General features: G+C 35.6%; 1 long non-coding RNA gene across 2 annotated transcripts in view; it reads right to left on the bottom strand.

Moving 5' to 3' along the window:
• Positions 1–18,521, bottom strand: part of LOC113834668 — a 31,999-nt gene extending 13,478 nt beyond the window's left edge. For both annotated transcript variants that reach the window (XR_003483408.2, XR_003483409.2), the window contains exons 1-3: positions 18,471–18,521; positions 15,124–15,217; positions 1,305–1,389 (exon numbers count right to left, since the gene is read on the bottom strand). This is a non-coding gene — a long non-coding RNA (uncharacterized LOC113834668). The remainder of the gene's footprint in view (positions 1–1,304; positions 1,390–15,123; positions 15,218–18,470) is intronic.
• Between the last annotated feature and the right edge of the window lie 210 nt (positions 18,522–18,731).

The following is an 18,731-nucleotide window of genomic DNA, read 5'->3' as shown; positions in this document are numbered from 1 at the left end:
AATACTCCATTATCTATCCTATCTTTGAGAATCTAAAATTTTGTATGTGATTTAATTTTTATCAAAATTAAGGAAAACTTTAACTATAATTATTGAATCTTCACCACCATGAAAGACCCAAAAGGGATATAGTATTAACTGATTAAACAGGAAATGCAGACCAAACAACTTCCAAATCTCAAAAACAATAGAGACATCTGGCTGAATGGACAGTCACCACAAGGTTCCTCTGCCACATTGGGGCATCCAGTTTGGGTCTATGGGCCTAGAATATCTGACTGGCTTTTCTGTGAAGTAGGAATTTTGAAGGACTGTTGTATCCTGTCTTGGCAAAGTTTGGCAGTAACTTTCTTTGTGTTGTGCTTGTCCAATTTGGACATCAGACTGTTAGCAGTGGAGGCAAGGTGAAGTTTCTTTTTCCAGTGACTGACTTTGCCACAAATGAAAGCAAACTTGATATGAAAGTTGTTTGATGCTCTTTTGAAGTAAATTGGTGCTGCCAGGAGCAGACATGTCTGAAAAGCCTTATGTTACTAAAACATTTTTAATGCCACATTCAGTAAGACTCTGAAGTGTTTGGTGATCTATATATTTACATATTTCTGTTTGACCTTGAAAACATACCTAACATGACTGTAAGTTTTATTCTTATAGGTAAATAACTACTAATTTGTATTTCTTTATTGTCTTAAATAGCTTTCAAGGACTTGAACTTTATATTACATTACATTTTTAAATGAACTGCAAAGGGACAACATCTTAAACAAGAAACAGTAATATATAATGCAAAAATAACCTTAAATTTGTGTCAATATACAAAAAATCCATGTTACTGGAAACTATTTGAGACTAGTTTGAAAATAGATTCAATAATCTACCTAGTTATCTTAGCACCCTTTTTCTTTTCACAATGAGATCACTGAATCTAATTTCCATTGCTTAATTTCCTCCCTGACAATGACCAATAACAACTGGTAACCAACCTCCCTAAACAATGACAAACATCCATCAAATAACTGTAAACCATCCACCTAACTCTTGGGAATATGGGTGTCATGTTCATAAAATTATGTCCTGTTGTCTGGGGACAATGGCATCTTTGGGGGACTCTGAAAATTGTGAGATGAAGATCAAGTCCTGGGAAAAGCTAGCTGTTGTCCATTCTCTGTGGGATAGGAAAGTGCAAGAATTATGTGAAGTTCTGGCAGGAATAGTCTATGATGCTGACTCATCTTAACTAACTGCCTTTAAATTGTACTGAGAAGTTGATCTTTGTGTTCTGTTTGTCAGTTTAGTGGCATTACCACAATCCAGGTGGATTCTTCATTGTTGGGCCCCAACATCATTTTGGAAACTTCAAAGTTTGCTCTTAGGAATGATCACAGTAACCTGCAGAAAAATTAATCATTTTAAATGTCATATGCTTCAGATCTAATATGGGTCATAAGACCATAATCTAGTAAATACACCTGGGGTACACAAGCTTGATTCCTAATTACCTGCTTCAGGTTCAAGCCTGAAATGACACACAAGAAGATAGATGAAGCTTATTCTAAGAATTAATACTCTACATAACTATTAATATCACAGTAGAAAGTTAAAACAAATGTTTATTTGTTTTAAACAAATGTATATTTTATAGATTTTGAGATAATATTTATACCTTAAGAAAAGTTTTATGGAGTCAAAACAAAACCACAAGGGTTTTGAGATTAATGACACTAGAATAGTCCCTTCTGTCTCATATAAGGTGGATCATCTGACATGAGACAGAGATTGTATATTTTCCTCTAAAAAGGAGGAGAGAGGCCCACTCCAACTCCAAAGCCAGCTTTAAATTTTAGTTGAATTTGGACTATAAAAACACCATTTGCTTTATAAGTTTGTAGAGAACAGGAGAGCCAAACATTTGGGAAGATTCTTAAAACCAGTTGCTGATGGAAATGCATTATACAATTAAATCAAATTATTCTTTTTCTTGGGACTTTTTCTCTGGATGATTCATCCTTGTTCAGATGTCTTATTAATCCAGTGGTGTTCAGATTATTTAGTTGGATGTTTTTATTTTCCTATGAAGACAAAATCAAAACCCTACCCCAACCCTGACTTTGGGGAATTTCCGTTTTTTGGCAGATTATGTGTGATCAAATGAAAAAACTTTTACAAGTGTTAGAAGTTAACTTAGATGATGAACTATTGCCTCTCCTAATCAAGTGGTCTCTCCTATTCAAGTCTCATCTTTATAAATCTTGGTGGTATCTATAGCTTTTCTTCTCCTGTCGAAACAAAACAAAACATTTTCCGTAACATAACACATATCTTGGTTTTCATTCTGAGGTCAACACATCTTTGAAGTATACAGGATGATTTAATTTTAACCGTTTTTTTTTTCCTTATCCAATGTCTCTCTGCAGGTGTCATTCCTTTCTCATTAGCATTTAAAAATTAAAGTGAATAAGCCATTCTGCAGTCTATCTCTAGGGAACTTTATAAACCACTTCTGTTTATTAAGCATATCCTTTACAGTGTGGTTGGGTCTTTCTATAACTGCTCATTCTGTAGAATTGTGTGGTATACCTAAACTATGCTTTACATTGTAATGTTCAAATAAACAACTGTTTCATTTTACTAGAGACATATTCTAGAGCATTGTCATTCTTAATTGTACAATTATCTCCATGATGGTCATAAATTCTAATAAATGTGTAATTATAGAATCATCAGTCCTTTCAGAACTCAAAGAAGTTGCCCATTGATATCTTAAATAAGTAGCTGCGACATGGTGCACATACTTTAGTTTTCCAAATTCTGCAAAACGAACCACATCCATTTGCCAAATTTTATTTCTTTGAGTACCCTTTGGATTACTTCCTACAGGTAGTGGAGTCTGGTTATACAAAGAACAAGGACATTTCCTTATAATTTCCTTGGCTTGTTGCCAACTGATGGAGAAACCTTTCTTCAAATATTTGCTTGTAACATGGTTTTGTTTCTTATAAATTATGAGGCTTCTAGCATACTTCCTAACAATATCTGATCAATTTCATGATTACCTTGTGCTAGAGGGCTTATATACTCCAAAAAAATTATCAACTGAGGCTGAGACTCAATTGGGTGTGTTAGAAGAGAAATTACAGAATATATATGTAGATAACTTCAACATAGAGCTTGATTGAATCCTTGACATACTACATTCTATACATTCTTGTACAGAAATTTTTATGCGGAGAGAAGATAATATCTTAGAGTAGGTATATTTAACACACAGAGTAAAAAAATTAAAGACCTATGTAGAGAAGTTTTCTGAATTGATTATGAAAGGAAAATTGAGACTTCACAATTAACAGGAATAGACTAAGCAGAAACTGTGGTACATTTTATTAATCCCGAAATTTCCTCATTATGGGCAGAAAATGAACATAGGTAGAGAGCATGCAATATATTTTGGGGGGAGTGATTAGCAACAAATATCCAAAAATCAAGAGACATCAGTTTATAAAGAGAATCATTTGGATCCTTCCTCACACTGTACTGTAAACACCAGTTTCTGGAGCCCTTACATTCTGGCCTAATTCCAATACATCAGGAAAGGCATATTATTAGCTAGAAAAAAATAAGTATCTCAAAGCCCATATAGTCCAATTCAAAAATCAGAATTATATGCTATTCTCATGGTATTATTAGATTTTCCAGAAATTCTTAATATAGTTACAGACTCAACATTCAGAAAGAGATGTCTTACATATTGAAACCACTGAACTTACTACAGATGATTCAGAATCAACATTGTTAGTTATCATTACAATAAATATTCAGGAATAGAAATCATTCCCTATTTATAACACATATCAGATACCATACCATTACTTAGTTCTTGAGTTGGTAATCTAATTGTGGTTTACAGCCAATTAATATCTCCCAGCAATTTTTGAAAATCTTTAAGAGTTTATAAGTGATCTCTCCTGATTTGTACTTTTTGTGGTTTAATTTTTTATAAATATATCTTATGTCCTAGATATTTAATAAATCTCCAAATCTCTTTGTATGTTTTCAGGAGCAATTTTTAGTCCCAACCAAGGCAAAATTTTCTTTACCCCTTTAAACATTTTTTTTGCTGAGACATCTGAGTCTAAATCAGCTATTAAGATATCATCCATATAATGGTGAATTATAGATTGAGAAAACTGTTTACAAATTATTTTCAATGGCTATTGTACAAAATATTGATGCAAGGTGGTGCTGTTTAACATCCCTTTTGGAATAATTTTCCACTGATACCTTTTAGCAGGCTGGGAATTATCTTAAGTAGGCACTGTGAAGACAAATTTTTCCCTATCCACTCTTGTAAAGATGTATTTAAAAAAAGGCAGTCTTAAATAAATCAGTATAACAGACCATCCTGTAGGTAATAAAGAAGTTATGGGAATTCCAGGCTGGAAAGAACCCATTGGCTCAATCATTTATGACTTTTAAACCTGTAATAATTCTCCATTTCATATTTCTTTTTAATGACAAATATAGGAGAATTATGAAGACTGGTTGATTTTTCAATATGTTGAACATCTAGCTGCTCCTGTACCAGCTGTTCTAGTGCCTATAATTTTTTATTTTAATTTCAAAGGACATTATTCTACCCATGCAGGTTAGTCAGTTAACCATTTTAAAGGTAGGGCTGTTGATACCCTTGAAAGACCACTAGCTGTTGTGCTCTGTTTATGTACAACCTGAATGGTCTGTGACTATTCTTGATAATACTTTTTAATATTTTTATCAGAAGCATTCTTTATTTTATGGTTTGTATCTAAGATTGGAGAAGTGAAAGTCTGTGTTTTCTATTGCTACAACAAATCCCCATAAATTCATTGCTATGTTAGCCACATTTGGTTTTAATATTTCTTTTTTGTCCTTCTGGCCCTCTATATACTCAACCCATCTTGCACTTTGTTCTACCTGAGCTAAAGTTACAATCACAAGAATCTGAACATTTACCTTCTAAATAGACTAATCTGGAAGTCATGATTTTTTGTGAAATTATTGTTACAGTATGCCTATGTCTACTAAACCTTCAATTACAATGCCATTTATTCATACTTTTAGCTTAGGTCTATGATCATTTACAGAAGTTTGCCAAAATAATGTCTTATGGTCTCTTCTGATACTTTTTTTAATCTACTGAGGCTGTTCTGTCATCTAGAACATTATGGCTTTCAACAACAGGCATTAAGTCTTTTAATTGCTTTGTGCATGAGTGTCTCAATACTGGAATGAATTAGACGTATTTGATATTTGGGCCTGCAGGAGGGCACTTTCCAAAGGTAAGGATTACCTTGCCTGCCACTTGTTGATCTGCATTCATTAGTCTAATTCTTGCCTTTACCATACCTTCTGCATCCCTCCTTTTTGGAATATCTCTAGAAAAAGAAAAAAAATGCTTCTAAGAACATCTTGTCTACAATCCCTTTTGAAATGGCTTTGTTTACTACAATTAAAACATCTGACATTTTGATTTTTCTGAAATTTTCCAGAAATTATTTCTCCTATCAAAGCAGCATCATAAGCATGAGAGCCAATATCAGCCACATTTCTAATCCATTCATCTATTAGTGCTGATCTTATTTTTAAGAGCCTAATAATTCTTTTATATTCTTATTTACAATGGTCAAAATTTTCAACTAATATTTGTCTAACTTCTGGATCTGATATTAGTCTATTTACAGCTGAAGCCAATATTTGTTTTTTTAATGTATTTTTAATTTAAATTAGAAACAAGCTTGTTTTACATGACAATCCCAGTTCCCTCTCCCTCCCCTCCTCCCCTCCCCTCCCACTGACCCCCCATCCCAACACTTTTCTGCTCCCCAGGGAGGGTGAGGCCTTCCATAAGGAATCTCAAACTCTGTTATATCATTTGGAACAGGGACTAGACCCACCCCAGGGTGTCTAGGCTGAGAGGATATCCCTCTATGTTGAAAGGGCTCCCAAAGTCCATTTGTGTACTAGGGGTAAATACCGATCCAGTACCAATGGCCCCATAGATTGTCCACACCTCCAAACTGACCTCCTCATTCAAGGGTGCTTAGAACAATGCTATGCTTGTTTCTCAGCTATCAGTCTGGGGTCCATGAGCAACCCCTTGTTCAGGTCAGCTGTTTCTGTGGGTTTCTCCAGCATGGTCTTAACCCCTTTGCTCATTACTCCTCCCTCTCTGCAACTGGATTCCAGAGTTCATCTAAGTGTTTAGCTGTGGGTGTCTGCCTCTGCTTTCATCAGCTACTGAATGAAGTCTCTAGGATGGCATATAAGGTAGTCATCAATCTCATTATCGGGGAAGGGTATTTAAGGCAGCCTCCCCACTATTGCTCCCCACAGATTGTTTGTTGGGGTCAACCTTGTTGATCTGGACATCTCCCTAGTGCCAGAATTCTCTTTAAACCTATTATGGTATCTTTAAACCTATTATGCTATCCCTTTGGGTACTCTCCTCTATTCTTCCCCTGACTAGATCTTCCTGCTCTCTCATGTCCTCCTCTCCCCTCCTCTTCTCCCCTTCTCCCTCTTTCTTCTAAGCCCCTCTCCCCTCCCCTCATGCTCCCAATTAGCTTAGGAGAACTTGTCCCTTTCCCCTTCTCTGGGGGACCATGTATGTTTCTCTTGTTTCCTAGCTTCTCTGTGAAGCCAATATTTGAAAAAAAAAAAAAAATCAGGGAAGACTTCTTTTGGGCTTGTATAATTTTAGCAAATGACTCAGTCCTCTTTCCTGATTTTTCAACTCTGTCCCAAGCATTCAAAGCTGTTTTACAACACAGCACAAAGGTGTGATCATCAAATCTTAACTGTCTTGGCAAATGAGCTCTCCTTCACTGAGAAGCTGATCCTGAGAAATTTCCATACTTCTACCCCTATCTTTTCTATGACCTGAGATTCCTCTTTCCACCATGCACCATGTTTCCCTCTATAAGCCAGCCTCTGATATTCCTGTAGCTAAATCTTTCCAGTCTTGTGGAATAATTCTCTTCCACGTTGTCCATGAATTTAACATCTCCTTCACAAAGGGCGAATGCACATGACATGAATGATTCTTCTTTAAATTTCTTCAAATCTAAAATGTCTACAGGATTCCAGTCTGCTTCTGTATAGCCTTGTGGATGCCTATCATCTGGCTGTTATTCTTGTATGGTAACTGGAAAGCTAAAATTGGTTTTCTAATAACCTTGGGCCATTTTTCTTCAATTTCATAATGCAATGGTGTGGTAGGTTCTGCTCTCAATTCCTCTCTGTGTGTCTAAATATTTTTCTTATCTTCATTAGTAGGCCTTTCTTAGGATTGTATCTTGTCAGTCAAAGGCTTGTATCTTATCAGTTAAATTTTTATTTTCTTTAATAACTCTTTCTAAAGCTTGTATATCATCAATAGTAAAACTTAAGGTTTGCATCTTAGTCAAATTTTAACCAACAAGCCTTTCTAAGGCTTGTTTCTTATCAGTAGTAAATCTTTCTGAAGTTTGCATCTTATCAATAGTAAGTCTTTCTAAGATTGTATCTTATCAGTCAAACTTTCATTTTTTATATGCTTATCAAACCATTTTTAAGGATAAAATATGAATTACAAAACTGACAGTAATTAAAATCAGTATTATGTCAAGTGGATTTCAGTTTATGCTCTAATCTATTTGTCCCGTTTGCAAGTCATCCATAGTAGCAGTAAACAGGGTCCAGACTTCCTGCATGGTGATATTTCTGGTTGTTAACATGGAAAAGACTTTTTCCCTCTTTTTAACCGAATTCCCCTTTTCAGAATTTCCAGGTATCTCACCTGATCTGATGCCTTTTCAATTTGTACATAGCAGTGACTATTGTGACATCAGAGCTATGTGTGGGTGGAGCGGTGGGGGGCAGGGAGAGGCAGTGCTTTCATCAATGTGACAGGCTGCCTATGCAGCCAGACTAGCACAGTGGTGCACCCAGCACCACTGTGCATAGCTGGGGGCTGAGGGTGTGAGGCAATGGCAGCAGCGGTGGAATCCAAAGAGGGTGCAAGTAGTTATCAATGTGGCGGAGCTGGCCTATGCTGGTAGCCTGTGGACAGGTTCCAGTGAAGCCCTCATGGCAGCATTTGAGGGCATAGGCCAGTGGTGGGTGGGTCACCCCAGAGGCATTTGGGGCCAGGGACAGGCAGCAACTGGAGGCTGCTGTAGAAAGACTACAACCAAAAGATGCTATACTCACACAGAAGGCCTGTGGGGAGGAAGACAAAGCCGACAACATCGTGGTTTAAAAATGTCATATGTTGAATGCTAGATGTATTGTTTACCTAAATTGTCCTAATAGTAATAAAATTTCAGGAGTAAGAAATTGAGATTAAAAAAAAAAAAAAACAGGTAAATTCAACGAACAGCAGAGGGGCAATCCGGTGGCCCCACTTCCCACATTTTCCCTATCCAAAACCCCGAAAGTTCCTCTCAGACCCTCCTCCTTACTTCCTGTCCCCCTCTCTCCCTCCCCCCCCCTCTCTGTCTCTCTTCCTCAGTCCTCCAACAGCCCATGGCTGATCCCAGTCAGTCAATTGCTCACTTCATCCTTGATTCAAGGTAGAGCTTATTGGCACCAGAAAGGGGACCATGCAAACAATTCTCTGGCAACATTGAAGTCATTGAGTTATTATCAGAGCAGGATATGTGGAATTCACAGTTGGTAGTGTGCTATTTGCATTTTGTTTCTGAATCTATTCTTTATATAATAGACTGACCTACAGGAAAATTCAGTAGCTTATATTCTTCATGTTGCTTGTGTTTTCTGCATATTAATGTATATTTTATTGTTTATTTCTCTTATAAAGCTCCTGAAGTATGTATCTGGGGTATGTATACACATAGACAGATAAATGGATAGATACAGATTATAACCTATTTCAAAGACAGAACAAAAGAATTTGATGATGCAATTTTATAGCTATTTTTATATGTTCATCATAAAATATTCATGATATTCACATTAGTCATTACATTGGGTTATGATAAAACTAAACAATTGTATTTTTAATTTTGCTATTTATGTAGTTATCTCTGCTTAAAACACCCCTTCTATGAATTACAGAACATGTGGAGGGGGAATTCCTGTAGATCCAAAGTTGTAGAATCCTTATGACACAGGACAACAGCAAGATATCTAAGAGGAGTCCCAGTGAAAACTGAGAATCGATACTTTAGCAGAAGTCAGAGTCATTGAACCAGAATAATAGTTTGTTGGGTTACTGTGTGACTCACTGTGTCACAATACAACTTCCATGAGAAGACTTCCTTCTTTTAAATTTTATTTTATTGGGGGGGGGGTGTTGCAAGAGCAAAGCGCAGGTACAAAGGGATGGACAGATGGATGGCATCAAGATGCTTGATATAAAATCAAAAAAGAATCAATAAAATGTTGAAAACAAAACAAAACAAAATAAATAAAACATGGAGCATGTTCCCAAAGGGATATTACTTATTATCAAGTATACAAATGAAATGGGGTGTTTTATAGGTTAAAGTTGGAGGTTATGTTTTCTTCCATATTAATAGACAAAAAATTTCATAATTATGTAGGTAGAGGGGAATGAAGATGTCTGTATGTACAGCATTGTATTCCATCTGATCATTTATTTCTTAAAAATCAATAAAAATATGAGAAAATCATTTCAAATGAATTAGATTATAATGAAAGAAATAAAGATACAGAGGTATTTCCAGACTCAGCAGGTGTTGAGGAAGAAAAGACAACTGCTAAGTTAAGTATTTACTTTTGATAATGTCCTTCTCAGTGTGGCAAGCAATGCCAGCATCAACTTGACATTCACATTGAGAAAGTCATCTTTTCTCACACCATTCATTTAAAAGGATCCTGGAGAAGAGGCCAGCAACTTTCTCGTTGATGTGTTTTGAAGTTCTTATAAGTGTAATGAGATCAGAGATTCATGGTCATCATGCTAAGCATTACTCCTGAGGATATCTCTGGGGAATTTTTAGATGCTACTCACAATTCTAATCACTGGACTTAGCGACCTATCATCTCCAAAGAAACCTGCATCAGTGGAGCCCCTAAAGAGAAAAGAAAAGGAAGAAGAAAGAGAAGAAAAGAAGAAAGAAACAACAAAGGGTAAAAACGAGAGAAGGCAGGTATATCTTGTTGACCATTTTGTGTCCTTGTATATTTGTGAATGAGACTTCTGGCACTGTCTAATGTTTGGTCCTCAGACTCCACTGATGTTTTTCTGGGTCTCCAGTTTTCAAATGACAGATGGTGGGAATTTTTCATGGGATGCCTCTATGAAAAAAACTTCAGTGACTTGAGATAAATTTCTGAAGTTGAGAGTACAGGTGGTACTTTTGATCTGGTGACTCTGGATAAGTAGAAAATAGGAATGGTAAGGATCTGTACATTCATTAAAACATATTTGAATTTAAAATAGAGGCCACATCATATTTTGTCACTTGTTTTATGAAATGAAAATGAGAACAAAGACTGGTTTTAATAGGGTTTGTTGTATGACCAGTAGGAGAAGTTTATTGTAAGTCTTCTCGTCATGTTAAATATATAGAACTGAAAAGAATAATACTCTTCTTTAATATAGTGTCATATTATTATTTATATATTTTCCTAAATTAAGATACAAATATTTCTGCATAATTGACTCAAAACTCCCTAGGTAAGGGGCTGTTTCTTCTATTTTAGTATGGTAAGGCAAGTCTTCAAGAGAATAATTAAAATAGATGAATATTTTAATGAAAAATTGTTAGTTTTCAAAACTTCTTTTCCCCTTTATAGAAATAACCTTTTTACAAGGAACAAACACTACTTTTTTTCTTTCTCAAGTATTTTCTTGACATGAAATTTTATTGAGTGGAAATGTGTATGTTTTCTTCTGGGTAACACTAAGAGTTAGTTTGTGTTAATGCACTCAAGAGAAACTGCATTTTGCAATTTGTTTTGATGTCTGAGATAAATAAGAACTGCAGAAAGTGTAAAAAGAATACTATAACTTTATTAGCAGAATCACTGTTGTTAATAATCAAGGGGAAAACTTGTAGAAATAATTCATAGAACTACTTTAACTTCATTTAGAAAATATCTGTTACTATACATTCTGAAATGTGCTTGGCAATATCCTAAGTTTTATTAGTATTCTCATAATGTGTTCTCTTCATTAGTCAAGGTCATACAAGAAATTCTTCATATGTGATTTGATTGGAACACAGATAGTGAGGAAAAAAGGATTGTGAAAAGAGGGACTTGTGGATAAGCATTCTGGATCATAAGGACCTTTTGTCTAATGCTGTCAAACTGTGTTTACAGCAAAGATTACTATGAGGTGATATTTATTCTGAGTCAGTTTGATGAGGCCATGGTGCTTCATCTACTCGGATGTCATTGTTCTGGTATGTTTGTGATGGTCCTTCAGCACAGAATTCAACATTTATAGCAGTATACCGATTATCTCCGTATTGTGAGAGACTCCGTGAGAATCAGTTGAAAGCATGAAGAGCATCAAAAGCTGTTCTCCTCCAACTCCACTTTCCCATTGACTGAAGATCTGAGCTGGGACAGTAAGGAGTGGTTTTGTTTTTGCATTTGGACAATGAAAGATCAGCTCTTCCTGAGTTTCTAGGCAGAAAACTCTGGATTAGAAAACTGATTCTCATTAGAATCTCCTGATTCTCAAACTTTTTGACACTGCCAGTAGCCATGGTATCCTCTCTTCTAGGTCTCCAGTTGCTGACAATTTACTTCCAGATTAGATATCTCCTAATCTCCTGAGACAACTCCTTATGGCTTATGTCTATTTTTATCTATATCCATATCTGTATATAATCTACACAGATTAATACTATCTACTTATCTACCTATGCATAATCCATTCTATTGGTTTTATTTCTGGGCATCACTACAGCTAGTTCACAGAGCTATGAAGCTTATGTTTAATAGTGTAAAGCATTAACATCAACATACATACATAAAATGAAAATGTGTGCTGCAGGATTTATGATTGTTTCTTCAGTTTTCCCAGAGGCCAGAGAAAAGACACACTCTGTCTCAGGTTCTTCTCCGATCCCTCCCCTGCTTAATTTGCCTTTGCTACTGTTCTCTCTCCCATCTCCATTGTACCAATAACACATTCAAATGCTCTCTCAACTAATGTGCATGTACATATGCAAACATTAATTCATATACCATAGTAATTATGCATTGCTTTTTATTTTTTCATGCATTATTCTTTGCTAAACACTTATTCTTGTATTATTTTAAACATGGAAAAGCTGTCGTGTTACAGTTTTGACAAAACTTTTTGAAAGATCCATTGACTTCATTGTTCTCTTCTGATGTAAAAAAAAAACCTCAAGGGTAAAATGAGAAATATCTGATTTTGTGGGTTGTTCAGCATAAAATTTGACAGTGTAAGCCAATGATCATATGTGTTGGGGGTGGATTTTAGCCTTTGGTCTTTATTTTTTCTTGTGCTTTTATCTCCCTTGAATCTGAGAGGAGGGACTTGGCCCTGCTTCAAATGATATGACAGATCCCCCATAGACGACCTCACCCTTCCTGGCTCCCTGGGGAGCAGAAAGGGGATGGGATAGGGGATTGGTCTGGGACAGGGGAGTAGGGATGGGAGAGGGAACTGGAATTGACATGTAAAACAAGCTTGTTTCTAATTTAAATAAAAAAATCTGAGAAAAAATCTTAAAAATTAAAGTTGAAATGCACCTTTCTTTTTTGCTCATTTCAGCATGTTTTACCTGCTAAAACCTCACTTTAATCTACAAGAAGGTTCTGTTTTTGGATAATTTCACAGACATGTACATCCTTGGCTCCACTATGACAAGTAAGAATTCTTATGCTGCTTGTAGTATTTTGAATGTAATTGGCACCCATAAGCTCATAGGGATTGGCACTATTAGGAGGTGGGGACATTATTGGAGTAGGTGTGCCCTTATTGGAGAAAGTGTGTCACTATGTGGGTTACCTTTAAGGTCTATTATACTCAAGCTTCAGTGTGGACACAGATTTCTTCTGCTGCCTAAAGACCAAGATGTAGAACTCTCAACTCTTTCTCCAGGACCTGTATGCTGCCATGTCCCACCATGATGATAATGGACTAAACCTCGGACACTGTAAGCCACCACAATTAACTTTCTTAATTTCCAAGACTTCCATGGTCACAGTGTCTCTTAACAACAATAGAAACCCTAACAAAAACAATGTTAAAGATATTAGGAATGTTCAGACCACCTCCTACATTAGAAGATCAAAGGGACTGACTATGAAAATAAGACTGCAGGGAGAAATTCTAAGCAGTATCTTCAGTTACTTTGAGAAAGGCCACCAGAAACTTCTGTATTCCTGTCTACTCCACAGATTTTTTTAACTCTAATATTCATTTATACTGTATCAAGTAAGGAGTCAGTGTTCTATACTTACAGAAGTCTCGTGCACAAGATCATATCATGACAATATAGCCCAATAGGAGCCTTTCTTTCTACTTTTCTCACACTGCCTTTTGCACAATTACAAACATTTTGTAAGCACCTATTCCATTTTATCCAAAGATTGCTTTGTAAACAATGCATTTTCTTAATTTTCTGAGACAAAAATATTATTATATCATTTCCATACATTCTATTGATCATTATAACATTAGAAACATTTAGTATGTCTTTTCTGGCTCTCTTGAATATCGCTCCAAGTTTAAGTAACCTATATCAACTCCTATCACATTGCAGACATTGTGTTTCTGACCAATGGCATAATTTAATTTCTAGATTAGCCATATTTCAACTATTCTATATTCAAATTTCAAGTCAGAAAATACAATTATTCCACATGAGTCATTATGTTTGGCTTTCAGTAAAAATATCACTTCATGATATATTTTTATGTAAAATTTCCTTTTCCTTTCTTGAAATATTTGGAGTTGTAAAACAGCAAGCATATATTTTTCCTGGAACATCACATTGAATTTGAGTAGGTATTAAATCCACCTTCCTTAGTTGTAAAACTTCTCCAGTTTAACATAATCCATACTACATCCTATTTTCACTATATAGTAAAATAGATAATGGGCAGCTGGTGGAGTGTGTGTCTTACACACAGAGGCTTTGCATTTAACCCCTAAATGTAGGTGATATGGTAGACCATACTTGTAATATCAGAACTTGGGGTGTGGAGGAAGGAAGATCAGATTTTAAGGACAGCCTCAGCTATATAGTGTGATCTACAAAGGGCTGGGCTGGAGACTTTGTCTCAAAGGAAAAATAAAGAAAGAAAAAAAGAAAGAGAGAGAGACAGAGAGACAGAGAGAGAGAGAGAGAGAGAGAGAGAGAGAGAGAGACAGAGAGAGAGAGAGAAAGAGAGAGAGAGAGAGGGAAGGAAGGAAGGAAGGAAGGAAGGAAGGAAGGAAGGAAGGAAGGAAGAAATACCATTAAACATCAATTAAACATCACCTTAGATTCTAAAATGAACTTCTCTCCTGCACTGATGAAAAGTGGGATGATGGAAAATAAACTAGGACATGGAGAAGAAAATGTCCTCCTGTTTAAATCGTGTCAATTATCTGATCCTTGCAGATATTTACACTAGGTGGGGGACAAGCTTTGCTTGACTCATGCACCAGTATCTAAGGAGTTGATGAAATCTGTACCTATTCAGGTAAAATAAATTTGCAATGATTTTCAAATTATAAGATACAGGTGGATAAAGTGAATCTTTATTCTCACATCCAGGCACTGGGAGAAGAAGAAATATGATTTCCAAATGTCCAAGTATAATCGTGCTTTATGTGAGCAAATTTTAAACTCAACTTCAAATTGTAATGTTAATCTTAAATTACTAAGAACAGACTTCAAGTAAGTCTATGATGGTATTTTTCATTTCTTTCCACAGTAACATTTTGTGTGGATTACTAAGTGCCCCTGTGTAGTTGCCTTTATTCAGAGCACTCACATTTAATCATCTTTGCTTTGCTTCCTACAAAGCATTTGCCCATGAAATTCGAACCACATTTGGGGAAAACAGAACTAGTAACCCAGCGGAAATCAGTAGGCTTTATGCCTCAGGAGCCCACGCATTTGTGTTAGATAAATGTCTCCCTACCTGGTTTTTGTTCAGCTGTCCACCCATATAAAGGCTCACAGCAGCCACATCTGTATTCAGCCACAACTCTTTGTGAAAGGGACAGCTTGAAAACCTATTAAAAATACATTGTTACTATGAGTATTTTGTTCCTTTTGCTATATAATAAGCCAAAAACTACAGTACGTGAGCATTCTGTGGGGAAGACTGCTGTTCCTTTTATTGACTTTATAGCCACACAAACTAATAGAAAATGCAATTTATATCATACAGGTGAGCTCAATCACACTGGACTCAACAGGATGGAATATTTTCCCTGCATTTAAGTTGTAAATGGCAGATTGGTTTACAATAAATATCCAGGAAAATAAAATGTCATTTCTTTGTAGAATTTTATTGTAAGAAATATGCCTGTTGTAAATGATATATTAAATTTCTGACTATGAAGCTAATGTTCATTACAGGCATTTTGCAAGTTCTTAAGAAATAAGAAAAAGTAAATATGGGCCACAATTTCATCATTTAAAGATAGTTACCAGTATATGGGAAATGTGAATTTCTTTTTTTGCAGCGGCAATGGTATTTCTGCTATTATTACTTTTCTATAAAAATGCACTGTCCATGAGCACAAGTTTTAATGATTTGCTTTAATTTATTCGGTAATTCTATTTGAGACTAGTTTTATCTGTAGTTCAGCAGACTTCCATCTCCATGTGTCTTTCCTCCTTTTTTTTTTTCTTTCACTCACCTTTCCCTCTTAGTAAATACTTACTGTGGTTTACATTTACGCTTAAGACTATGAAAGCAAGGCTACAGTTATCCCTGAGAAACTATGGATAGTTGCTAATCACGTGCTGTTATTATCATGAGTATTGATGGTATAGTAGCACTGCAACTTGGTTTTTTTTTATCTTTTTTTTAAATCATTTTTTATTTGAATTAGAAACAAGATTGAATTACATGACAATCCCAGTTCCCTTCTAGCACTGCAACTTGTAAATAGCACCCCACATGTGGAGAAGTCCTTTGGGAAAGATTTACAAGCATGCTGTTATATTGTAAGGACAGCCATGCCTCTGAAACAATGGAATTTAAACGCATCATTTCTTCTCAATGAGGCCATGAAAATCTTCACAGTATTGACCACAGATCACCAATGGGCAGGCATAAAAAGTGAACTAAGTGGAGATTGGAGAGATTACTCACTGTTTAGGTGTCTTCTTGTAGATGATTCAAATCTGGTTTCCAGGAACCATGTCAGGTAGCTAAAAGCTCTCTAAGCCTCCATCTAGTTCCAGTGTACCCAATTCCCTTTTGGATAACAAGGTAACCTACACACACACACACACACACACACACACACACACACACACACACACACACCACACACACACACACACACACAAACCACACACACACACACACACACACACACACACACACACACACTTGTAAAAGCTAAAAATATTTTAAAGGTAAATCTGTTTCGAGGTTGAGTCCCTTTGCATATTAGTTCTCTCACCTTAGACTATAATGTGCCCAGGACACAGAGATGTATTAATTCAGTACCTGACCCCAGTTGTTCATTCTGCTCCATGCTATTTCTTGCTTCACACATTCAACTCAGGATTAAACATACTAAATTGTAACACATCATACTCATATGCCAAAATTTGGTTTGTAGTGAATATGAGAACAATGTGCAAGCTGAATTACATGTCCAACAATTTAGAGGTAATCATTCCAGATAAAGTCAATTGAGGAAAATAACTTCAAATATAAGATTCCTTCTGATATATATATATATATATATATATATATATATATATATATATATATTTGGTGCTCTTAGACATAACATTAAAACCATATAAACCAACTTAAAGAAGGAAGAGTTCATGTTAGCTAACAATTCCAGGTCATTTCTGTTATAGCAGAAAAGCCACATCAGCAGATATTTGAAATAAACAGTGCCATTACATCTCTCCACAAGATCAGGGAGAGGCTGAGTGACTTCACTGGCCTAATACTCTTTCTCCATTGATAAGATTCGTGACCATCTGCATAGGAAGTGGTGCCAGCTACGGTGGATGGATGGGTTTTTACGTATCAATTAATATAATCAAAATAATCCCCCATAGCCATTCTCACAGACAATTCTGGTTTGGCAATTTTCTCATTTTGAAGTGATTTTAGATTGTTTTAATTTGATAATTAAAACTAGTAATGGCAATTTCAGAATAATTTGAGTAGTTGTTGAACTAGACGCCCATGCATAATTTATAAATTGAGACAGTTTGAGAATGATAGGAACCAATATTTTTAATAACCTTGGAAAAATTCAAATAAACCAGAACAATTCCAAGACAAACAGTATTCCAAGACAAAACATAAAGAATCATGCAAAAAAGTATCATAACACTTTTAATCCCAGCACTCAGGAGGCAGAGGCAGGTAGATCTTGTGAATTCGAGACCAACCTGGTCTACAAGAGCTAGTTCTAGGACAACCTCCAAAGCCACAGAGAAACCCTGTCTCGAAAAAATCCAAAAAAAAAAAAAAAAACAAAACAAAACAAAAAGTATCATGACATAGTGTTGTCAATGCAAAGCTTCTGTTTTTCATTCTAAGCAAACACAGTGGAAAAGCCACAGGAACCATTTTGCTTTCCACTTTCCTATTCTATCACGAATCACAGAGCCTGAACTTTGCCATAGGAAAAGTAATTTTGAAAAAGGAAGTATGTTAAATTATTTTATGCTCATGACACAGCAATCCTGAACTTCATTATCATTTAATTCATTAAAATGATTTGTGTAAATGAAAAATATGCATTTAGAAAATAAACAATAAATGGTCACTGAGCTAAGAATAGCTCTTATAATATTACCTGATTTTAGCCATAGAAATTTATGTCTGTGAAAGGTAGAAACATTTGTCTTGCCAAGTTTGAAGAATGGAGATGTTTAAAATTCTGAACTAATGTAACAAGTGGCTTGTAGGTGAAACATTTAAAACTCAAGAACCATAAAAACCAAAACCCAAACAAGATAAAAACAAACAACAAAAAAGCCCTAAAGCACCACCAATGTTTCCAAATTTGTCATTCATTTCTGCAAATTTGAATCTTAAATTCCAGTCAAATTATTTGTACTTTTACCTGCTTCCTCTTGTCCCCCAAGTTTGGAAGAAGGCTATTTTCTCACTGGGGCATTATACTCTTTCTTTAATTCACTTCCATGATACCTTTATATCCAGCCACAAGCAGAAGAACACAAGCTACCCAAAATATAATATATAGTGGAAAATTACCAATACGGAGTCAGGTAGAAATATAAGGGTATTTAACAGGGAAAAGCCTTACTTACAGAGCGACCTAGACAGCCAGCGTGGCAGCAGTCTGTACAGTAAGAAGCAAAGTGAAACCGAAAGCACAAACACAGTCACACTACGTCATTCTGACCACGCCTTGACAAGCATGGTCAGGCACACCTGTAGCCAGCCCCTAAGTAGGCATGGCTACAGCTTCCCCTACAATAATATTTAGAACTAACTGTAATTTCTTTACAAGCTAATTATAATATCTGAAATAAAATGACAATAATAATTTCACAAACTGTTATATTTAC

Source organism: Cricetulus griseus, chromosome 3 (assembly GCF_003668045.3).
Source record: "Cricetulus griseus strain 17A/GY chromosome 3, alternate assembly CriGri-PICRH-1.0, whole genome shotgun sequence".
NCBI lineage: Eukaryota > Metazoa > Chordata > Mammalia > Rodentia > Cricetidae > Cricetulus > Cricetulus griseus.
This window is presented reverse-complemented; position numbering and strand designations above follow the sequence as displayed.